Here is a 9,936-nt window from a genome sequence, read left to right as displayed (position 1 = left end):
GGTGACTTGAAAAGCCTTTCAGAGGTGAGAGAAGGTCGGAGAAGACGCGCGAAGCAGCGCGCGCAAGGACGGAACCAAGGGAAGCCGGGTGGGGGGGGGGGGCCGGGAACGAAGCACCGGAGATGAAAGGCAGCACACGCGAGGAGCGTGAAAGTAAAAGCGCGAGGTCGCGCTTCGCAATTACAATAAATATAACGTTAAGACTAGCACAATATGCATAAAGAAACCATAAAACATTACTGTGAGCATAGATAAAGACACTTATCTGACTGCGAGCAGCAAGAAAAGAGGAAGCTGCGCAGTCAGTTAGGGTCTTTATCTATTAGGTCTACTGTGATTGGTTACTGTATTCTCGTTCTTTCTCGTTCCCATGGCCCAGTTTGTTCTCTGGCCCTCTGGGAACTGTAGTTTTTTACTTATCTTGGCTGCTGTAAAAATAAATGCAAGATAAGAAAGCATAATAGGAGCCTCCGGTCTTGCCATAAAATTGATGTATAGTTATCAAGGACCCCCTGATTACAATGAATTGGAGATTCCTAGGTCAGGGAAAAACAACTAATCGGTAAACAACAACCTAGGCAATCATAATTGGAGTTCAACAATCAACATGAGGATTATAAAGGAAAGAGAGCTACCAGTGAATTCAGATTCTGATATTTATTAACATATATGTTAAAGAATGACATAAATTTCATATACATAAAAATAATAACAAATCAATTAATCACTATACATAAAAATGGTTTTTGAATCAATATAATACATAATTATAAACTCATTACAAAAATCATTAAAACAAGGGAAATGGCCTAATAATTCTCGACGCGCGTTTCGCCGACCAGCGCCTTCTTCTGGAGGAGCCACATATGTTCTATAAATAAAAATGTTAAAGATACAAAAATGAAAATAATTACATACAATTCTTAAAAAACACTGACACAATATTTAAAAAGCGCATTTCTAAACCGGTAGCTTCATTTAACCTCTTTTTTTTTTAAAAACAATTTCAACAAGGACATTTTATTTCACTTTCTTGTGTATCTCCAAAATTAGACAAGAGATAAAAATGGGGTGAGACAAAAGAACATAAGGAATTGATAAATTTATGTAAGGATTGATCAATTATTATTATTATAAATATGGTCCAGGGGGTACTTTCTTTAATGAACCAGTGATAGGAGATTCGTTCTGGCTTTACCATCTTTCTATGTTTGTTTATCTAAATGAAGATAAACTGTGGACATAAGGGTTCTTTGAAGAGATCTCTCAATAACTATGCGAGGTTCTTTTACCTATATACTTACATATTAAAACGATATGTTTAAAACAAGAGCCAGACTGACTCAATTGATTTCTTTTTCTTCGCACGTTTCTTCTAATAAACAAGAAGTATCCAAAAGACGGACAGCTAATCAGGCCTTAGAGCTGTAGGAAACAAGTGATAATTAAAGTTTCCTGGTTTATAGTGAGCAGCCTTTAATCGTGTTAATAGATGCATGCTCAAAGATAAAGAGAGTCTAAACAAGTGATTACCATGAACTCGTGTCCGATTTGGATCTCAGGATATAGTAAACATGGGTTTTTGATAAAAAAGCCGGGTCTAAACTCTATGATTTTTCATAAAAAGCCGGGTCTGAAAGAGCCGAAAAAGACAAAGAGAAACAGCGAAAATGACCGTATTTATATTACTATAGTTTAGTGAATCTCATTCTATTTATACAGATTAATTTAGCAACTTGTACCTGGTAAAGTAAATGGAACGGCTTAAGCTTCTCGCCGTCAAAGTGACCGGATTGCTGGTACTTCGCACGATAAACAAACTAATAAATCCCTAAAGAAAATAATTATAAAGATTCTTTAGAGTACAATACTAATATAGCAACCAAGTACCCTCGTTAACATATATGTTAATAAATATCAGAATCTGAATTCACTGGTAGCTCTCTTTCCTTTATAATCCTCATGTTTATTGTTGAACTCCAATTATGATTGCCTAGGTTGTTGTTTACCGATTAACAAATGAAGACAAGCCAGTAATAAGGAGGGACTAACAAGCCTATCAACGAATCAGAGGTCAGCATTTACAAAGGACAATGACACAAGCCGATGAAAAATATGGGCGGAGAGTGGGTGGAGCTTCAAGTCCATACTCAAATACGTAATCAGTGACCGACATATGCTGCTGCAGCCTACGGATCCCAACAGTGGCTTTAAATAAGATAGATTAAGTTCTAGCTCACGGAATCTGGTTCCTTTTCCAGCATGATGGTTCCTCTTTAACTCCAGCAGATGCTGATCTGAAGTATCCAACCGGACTGTGAATTCATAATTTTCCATTAAGTTCTACAAGTGGGATTTAACTCCACCGTATCAGGCTGTCCACACCTCTGTCCTGAAGAAGACCCAATGTGCCGTTTGTTCATTAGCACACGTTCCTGAGTCGAAACGTTGACACCTACTTACAATCCATACCCTATGTACTCCACCCCTCAGAAAGGAAAAAGCACCCAGATGTTGGAGATTTGTCTGTATAGGGGCGGATGTTAATTAATTCATACTGTTATCCTCCAATTCCTCGGGATCGGCGTGATGTATAAGAAGGCCACCTCCTGATCTATCCAAAACCTGAATGCTATAAAAGCCAAGGTTAAGGAAGGATCAGACGAGGGCAATAAAGCCCGCGGGGAAGGGAGGGAACTGCGGGGAGGGAGATCTGAAATGACAAGAAAAGAACGATGAGTAGTCCCTTCTTTTCCTTTACTCTAATACAACACAACGTGCAACACCCCTGCTTCCTAACCCCCTTCTCAGTGTATACCTGGAAATGAAAAAGACAAGGTAGTTGTGGAAGATACTTCTCTTCACCCACATCCAAAACGGGGACGACTGTGAATTACACGGTTCCCACCTGTAACACACAAACACAACAACAACCTTACACACAATCCTAACAGAGGGCTGAATTCCTGCAGATGAATGGAATATGCTGTGAACGTACCCCTATTTGTTAAGGTCTTCACTTAGAAAGGGACATCATGGAGGAATCGAGAATTCAGAGGTACAACTGGAAAATACCCAAAATAATCCTGAACGGGTTACTTCACCCAGTAAATGTTATATGCAGGCACAGTACCTCTTTGCAAACGGAGAACAGTAAAAGCGAAGGACTCACTGGTTTCCACAATACTGCAGTTGAACGCTTGAAGCAGAGCCCACCAAATGGTTATCACAACTAGGCAGCAAGACGCTGATTTTTCCTAGTAACCAGTTTGTATACCAAGCCTGGTATTAGGTGTGTAGTGATATCGTCCTCCGCAAGAGCCTCAAAACCGGCTCGCCAACGGAGGGCAAAAGTAGCAAGGAATGATTCAATGGTTAGACAGACAAAACATCGTCCCCCGCATGAGCAAAAGACAGCTCGTCCAACGGGGGGCAACGACGGGTCACAATACGGGTAGAAGTCAGACGTAATCGTCCTCCGCATGAGTCATCCGACTCGCCAACGGAGGGCAATGCAAAACGAGATCAACAATAGGAAATTGTACTGTAAACGTCCTCCGCATGAGTCAACCCGACTCGCCAACGGAGGACAAGATCAGAGGCAAAACGGCAAACGTGCCGATTCCAAAGGCACAAGGCAACAGTCCAGCAAACTCAGTTTACTCGCAGAGAACAGCAACCTTTCCTCTCATCAAGGCTATGGTGGTAAGAAAAATATCCGACACCGGGAACAGGAAGTGAGTTCCCTTAGTAACCTTCCCTACTACCGCAAAGGACTCTGGGAGATGTAGTCTTTAGGGAAGGGTGAGGAATTGCACTTCCATATGGGTGCTGCAGCGGCGCTTAACCAGAACTGTAACACATACATCTTATACATTGTTTTGAAATGCTCGCATTGTATATATTGTATTCACTTGATCACCTTGTCACTTTATGATCACTTACTCACCAATAAGTCACGTATTTGTCTTTTCAATTATGAACGTGTTTTTGTGACAACTTTGCATTACAAAAAAAAAAGTATAAAATACTAATCTTGAGATAAACTTCCTTGGTGTGTTTCGTGTTACATATTTATATTGGAATGCTAAGAAATTGGCTACCCGACAGAACCATTTGTAGTACATTTTGTAAACGCCAATGTTCTGAGGGACACTGGGTTACCCCATTGCAGTTCATGCACACTCAAATACAGCATCCCTCGCAGAGCAGCGAATGCTGCCCAAGCTCGACCTACAATAACCTGGACTAGTCTTAGACATAGAAGTTGGACTACAGTTTGCAGCCTTCATCGATATAAAAGTAGGACTATTTGACAGCTGTTGTAGACATAGAACAAGTGCTGCAATGACAGCCTCCTTTAGAAACACAGATGCAAGCAAACTGCAAGGCACAGGTTTAGAACCTTATAATGTTTTTCCCGTTAACCTTTAATTGTGCTAAAGTTGCTAACAAGGGTAATAATACATTCTCTTTAGTATAGACAACCCCAAACACTGTGTTATGTTTTAAACCCTGAGTTTGGGGAGACAGATTTTCTAATGTGCTGCACCATGTTTACTTCACAAAAGTGACGCAAACCCAGCACAAAGAATTGTCTTGGGTTTTACTTTCCAATGTAAATCCTGATTTGCGTTGCAAAGTAAGCTGAAAGTAAAATAGCGCTAAATGCTACTTTGCATCAAGGGGGTGTACATGGGTGTTCTGATGCAAACTCTCATGGATTTTGATGGCAATGTCTAGTGGCGAAATAAATTTACTTTGTCAAAGCAAAATATTTGTAACTGGAAGAGGCACCCTTCCAGAACAAACCCTGTGCTTTACATGCACGCACACTTGCACTATAGACAATGGACTTCCACCCTTGGGCAGTATAGAGGAGTCACCGCAGTCTCTGGCTGTACGAGGGCCAGCACACCAAGCTCATGACCTGTCGCACGGGTTGGAGATTCCAATGGTACTATCCCCTATAACTGCTGCAGCCGGCCACAACCCACTGCCTGCTTCCGGGCGGAGAGCAACAACAAATCCTCTGCCTCTACCTCAGAAACTAACAAAGTTAAGGTGTCTGGCAGGCGCCCACAGCTCCCCCATGTTCTCTTCTCCTGCCAGCCCCCATTAGAGCACCAGAAGCCTTGGAGCGAGCCGCTGAGCCCTGCGTAGGTGCTGCACTTGACCTCCTGAGCACGGCCTTGGTGACAGCTCTAGCACCAAGCCCGACAGCCAACACACACCTGTTGCAATGCCACTGGGCCCATTTGCTTTGTCTCACTTTATCTCCTAACACTACACCTCAGGCTCATTTACTTGGTCCTCTGATTGATCTTGAAATTATGCCAAGAGGGATCGGATAGAGTCGAACCAATCCAGTTATCCAATGAGGACCAGGAATTGGGTATCTGACTTAATGTACATGCTTAAATCTAATCTACAGTTTATCTGCATGCTTTTACGATGCAGTAAATAAGTCTTCTCATGATCTATTTCTCTTGATTCTTTAATGTATAGTTAGCCCAGATGGTGCATGTTTGTCATTTTCATCTCAAAAGTGTCAAAATTGGTTTTATGTGTCAGCTAAAGGGATTAAGCAGTTTATCTGTTTCATCACACTGCCCGCTCTCACCAAGTGATAAGGAAGCCTGAGATTGATGGCCCGCCTCGACCCTGATCACCTGAATGCCCCCTCTCCTCACATGTAAAGCAGGGGAGGCGCAGAACAAAGCTGCTGCCGCTACGCCTGCTGCTGCTTGCCATCAGGGCCGGGTCTCCATAGTCATGCCCACCAACACCCTGGTCACCAGTAAATCTGGCCTGCCTGCATACTGCAGCACGATCAATGCCTGGAGGACCTGCTCAGTTATAACAAGTGCCATATCACCAGCAAATACTCACGTAATAACTAGTGTTAAACCTGGCATTTTTTGTAGCGTTTCCCTGACTTTTTGTTTTCTGACCACCTGTTTTTGATGGTATGTTGGACTTTGTTTTTGTTGGTTTAGTGTCTCTGCGCACTTTTTCCCTGCTATTCAGTGCTAAAATGCAAGTGCTCCTCCTGTAAATTGCATTATGATTGGTTTGCCAGGATTGGTATTTTTGATTTACTAGCAATTCCCTAGAACAGAGCACTGCGTGTGCCCATGGTCTGCAAATGAAATGCTGTTAGTGGACCTGCAGTACGTGTTGTGCCAACCACGTACACAGCCTTTCAAAAGTGTCTCAGTCCTGCCAGTGTGGTGTCTACCCGCAGTTTTTACTGCCAAGTCGACCTGAAAAGTGCACCCACTTGCCAGGCCCTACCCTTTCTTCTTACTACATGCAAGGCACCCCTAAGATAGGTCCATGATAGCCCCATGGGCAGGGTGCAGTGTATGTGAAAGGTAGGACATGTAGTAGTGTGTTTTTCACTATTGAAAGCTTGTCTTTCCCATAGGTGATCATTGAAAGTGCCTTGTAACACTTTACAAGTGTAACTTTCAATTGGGAAAATATAGATAAATGGAGTTTAGGCTCCATGAGCTCAGAATTTAGGGCCATATGTATATACACATTTTCCCATAGACACAGATAGGTAAAACCCTTTAATACATCTGGCCCTTAATAACACATCAAGGGGGGGTTGAGGTGTGTCCTGCCTTTCCTGGGTGACTCATAGCCAGACTGAATAGTCCTGTTTTGCATTTAGAGTGGTGGGAGGTGTTTTCACTAGCATCTGAATAGGCTGTGTCTGCTCTGCACAATGCACTTCTGGAGTGAAGCTGACCCAGGGAGGACAGAACTGGTTCTCACTGAATTCAGAAACTTGCTGCCTAAAACTTCATAGGGAAAAGTAGTATACATATTGTGGCCCTGACCCCAGAACTTTAGAACTCTTTTGGACTAAGGAACCTGCCAAGAAGAAGAGCCGGCGAAGCTGTGGGGAGGAACTACCACTTCGCCACATGCTTTGTTATTTTGGCCTGCAGTGGCTGCTTCTGTCTTGGGCAGTGAAGAGACTGGACTGGACTTTCTGCAACTTATTTTCCTGAGTTTCTCCAAGGACTTGACATAGAAATTGGCCCCTGTTAAGAAGTCTCAGGAAGAGCAAAGGCTTTGGGGCAGATTTACAAGCCCCTTGCACCGCTTTTGCGTCACTTTTAACATGGGAAAAGTGATGCAAAAATGGCAAAAGGGGCTTGTAAATCTGCCCCTTCAAGTTTATATGGTACCAGAACTGGGAGCTGTGTGTTTTGTGCAGCAACAGAAGAAAAAGTAACCCGATGCCGTCAATGACACAGCTGCACGCTCCGTGATCTGTTGGTCCTGCAGAGAGCACTGCCCGATTCGCACTGCAACCCTGGTCTCACCGACACCGCCGACCGATGTCACCACCGAGCCACGTGCTTGCACCAAACTTCACAACGGCTCGCTTCACATCACTGCCCTTGTATCCCCGTCGACGACGCTTAACGCTTCGTGGTCTGGGAGCAAAACACGTAAGTCGCTCAATGCACAGCCCCGTCTCACACCGCACCCTTGGCCTACTGACGCCGGTGCGATCGACTCCAGATCGTCTTCCGATGACAGCACTTCAGCAATGACAATGACGTTGATTGCACTGTGACCTGCCAGCACCATGACAAGTACCATGACAAGCACCGTTCCACTTCGCACCGTAGACCTGGTCTCACCTATGCCACTGGATGCTGTCACCGAGCCGCTTACTGCACTGGGACCTGAGGGCAGTTCATGTCACACAGCAGCAATTTGCACCTCAGGCCCGACGCCTGCCGACACTGGCGCTCCTGACTTCAAACTAACGGAGTTCAATCTGCAATGTGTGCCTCACGACTATTGCACTGACCCCCAAACCAACGCTAACGCCTCTCCAGAGATCATCGCATGGTCCATGACGCCCGGCCTTTCCAAGATACTGTTTGCGTGTCTTCCCAACACCGTAGCTTGACCGCGACACAGCAGTCAGCCTGAACTGCTGGATTTGCTTGTTCTTGACGCCGTGATAGCCCCGGATGGAGCTATTGACTTCAAGAAATTGTATTTTAAGTTTATTCTTGCAAAATTCATATCTTAATTACTGTATGTTGGATTTTTATTGTTTTCTTCTTGTTTTACACAGAAAAAAATTAGCTATGTGTTTTTTAGTTCATTACTCAGCCCAGCCCTCTTCAACATCTACATGAGCCCTCTCGCAGCCATCGCACGCCAACACAACCTCAACATCATCACCTACGCCGACGACACCCAGCTGATCCTCTCCCTCACCAACGACCCCGCCACCGCCAGAGCCAACCTACACGAAGCGATGAAAGACGTCGCCGAGTGGATGAAGAACAGCCGCCTGAAACTGAACTCAGACAAGACGGAAGTACTCATCCTGGGATCGTCGCCCTCCGCCTGGGATGACTCCTGGTGGCCCCCTGCCTTGGGCACCACTCCCAAACCAACGGACCACGCACGCAACCTGGGCTTCATCCTGGACGCCTCCCTATCGATGATCAGACAAGTCAACGCCGTCTCATCATCATGCTTCAACACCCTGCGCATGCTCCGTAAGATCTTCCGATGGATCCCCACCGAAACCAGGAAGACGATCACCCAGGCGCTCGTCACCAGCCGACTGGACTACGGAAACACCTCTACGCCGGAACCACAGCCAAACTACAGAAAAGATTCCAGCGCATACAGAACGCCTCCGCACGACTCGTCCGGGACATCCCCCGACACAGCCACATCTCCAGCCACCTGAGAGACCTGCACTGGCTCCCCGTCAGCAAGAGGATCACGTTCAGACTCCTCACCCACGCACACAAGGCTCTCCACGACCTGGGCCCCAAGCACCTCAACAACCGCCTGACTTTCTACAAGCCCACCCGCCAGCTACGATCGACCAGCCTCGCCCTCGCCACCGTACCACGCATCCGTAAAGCCACCACCGGAGGAAGATCCTTCTCCTACCAGGCGGCTAAGACATGGAACTCCCTCCCCATCCACCTTCGGCTGACCCAGGACCATCTCTCCTTCAGGAAGCAACTCAAGACCTGTCTTTTCGAGCAGTAACGGACCCCTTCCCCCCCCCCCCCCCCCCCCCCCCAGCGCCTTGAGACCCTACCGGGTGCATAGCTGCCAAGGTTTCAGATTGCTATGTGTGACATTGTCATAATTTTAGTGTAATTATGAGTGACATTTCAACAACTATGAGTGACACTTCCTCGCGTGCAAAATCAAGCAATGGCGATGAGGGAAAATTATAAATGTCAGTAATTACACCTATTTGAGCAATGAGATGGTCTTTAGGATCATATGTTTAAACACATGTAGTTAAGATAAAAGGGTTTAGACCAGACTGGTGGCCAAAAACTCTAATAAGTGATAAAACAGGCAATTGACTTTCTCCATCTGTGCATGAAGGGACTGGAAAAGTATCCCTGTATCCATCAGGACTGCCTCAACACTGCTGCAACTGAGGAAAGAGTTGTAGACGAACCTTTTTAAAAAACATGACAGCACAATGCAGTAATATTACATGGCTCCTCAAAGAACCCAGGTACCTCTCCCATCACTTGCTGACTGCACTTGTGCCTTTCTCCACTTGCCTTGGTTTGTGCTATTAAAATAGCATATACTTAGAATGATCTCCCTTCACAAACATAGAACTTCAGAGTACACTACATGGACAGGTGCAAGAATGCAAACGTGTTGCTTAGTCATATATGGCGACTACTAACTAAAATGTTATCAGCAGAGATGCGATGTTAAATACAATAATCAAATAAAACAATCTTTTTATTCACATAGTGGCACTACAGATCTGGATAACAATGTTGAAGTTATTTTAAAATACTAATGTATTGTATTGTCAACGCACGCTTAAACAAATAACCTTTTCTGTTTATTTGCTATCATTCTGGTACCTGAACTCGGTTCTAACAGTGCGCGTGC

Source organism: Lissotriton helveticus, chromosome 12 (assembly GCF_964261635.1).
Source record: "Lissotriton helveticus chromosome 12, aLisHel1.1, whole genome shotgun sequence".
In the NCBI taxonomy this organism is placed as follows: Eukaryota; Metazoa; Chordata; class Amphibia; order Caudata; family Salamandridae; genus Lissotriton; species Lissotriton helveticus.
The sequence above is the reverse complement of the archived record's forward strand: the minus strand, read 5'-3'. Positions refer to the sequence as shown.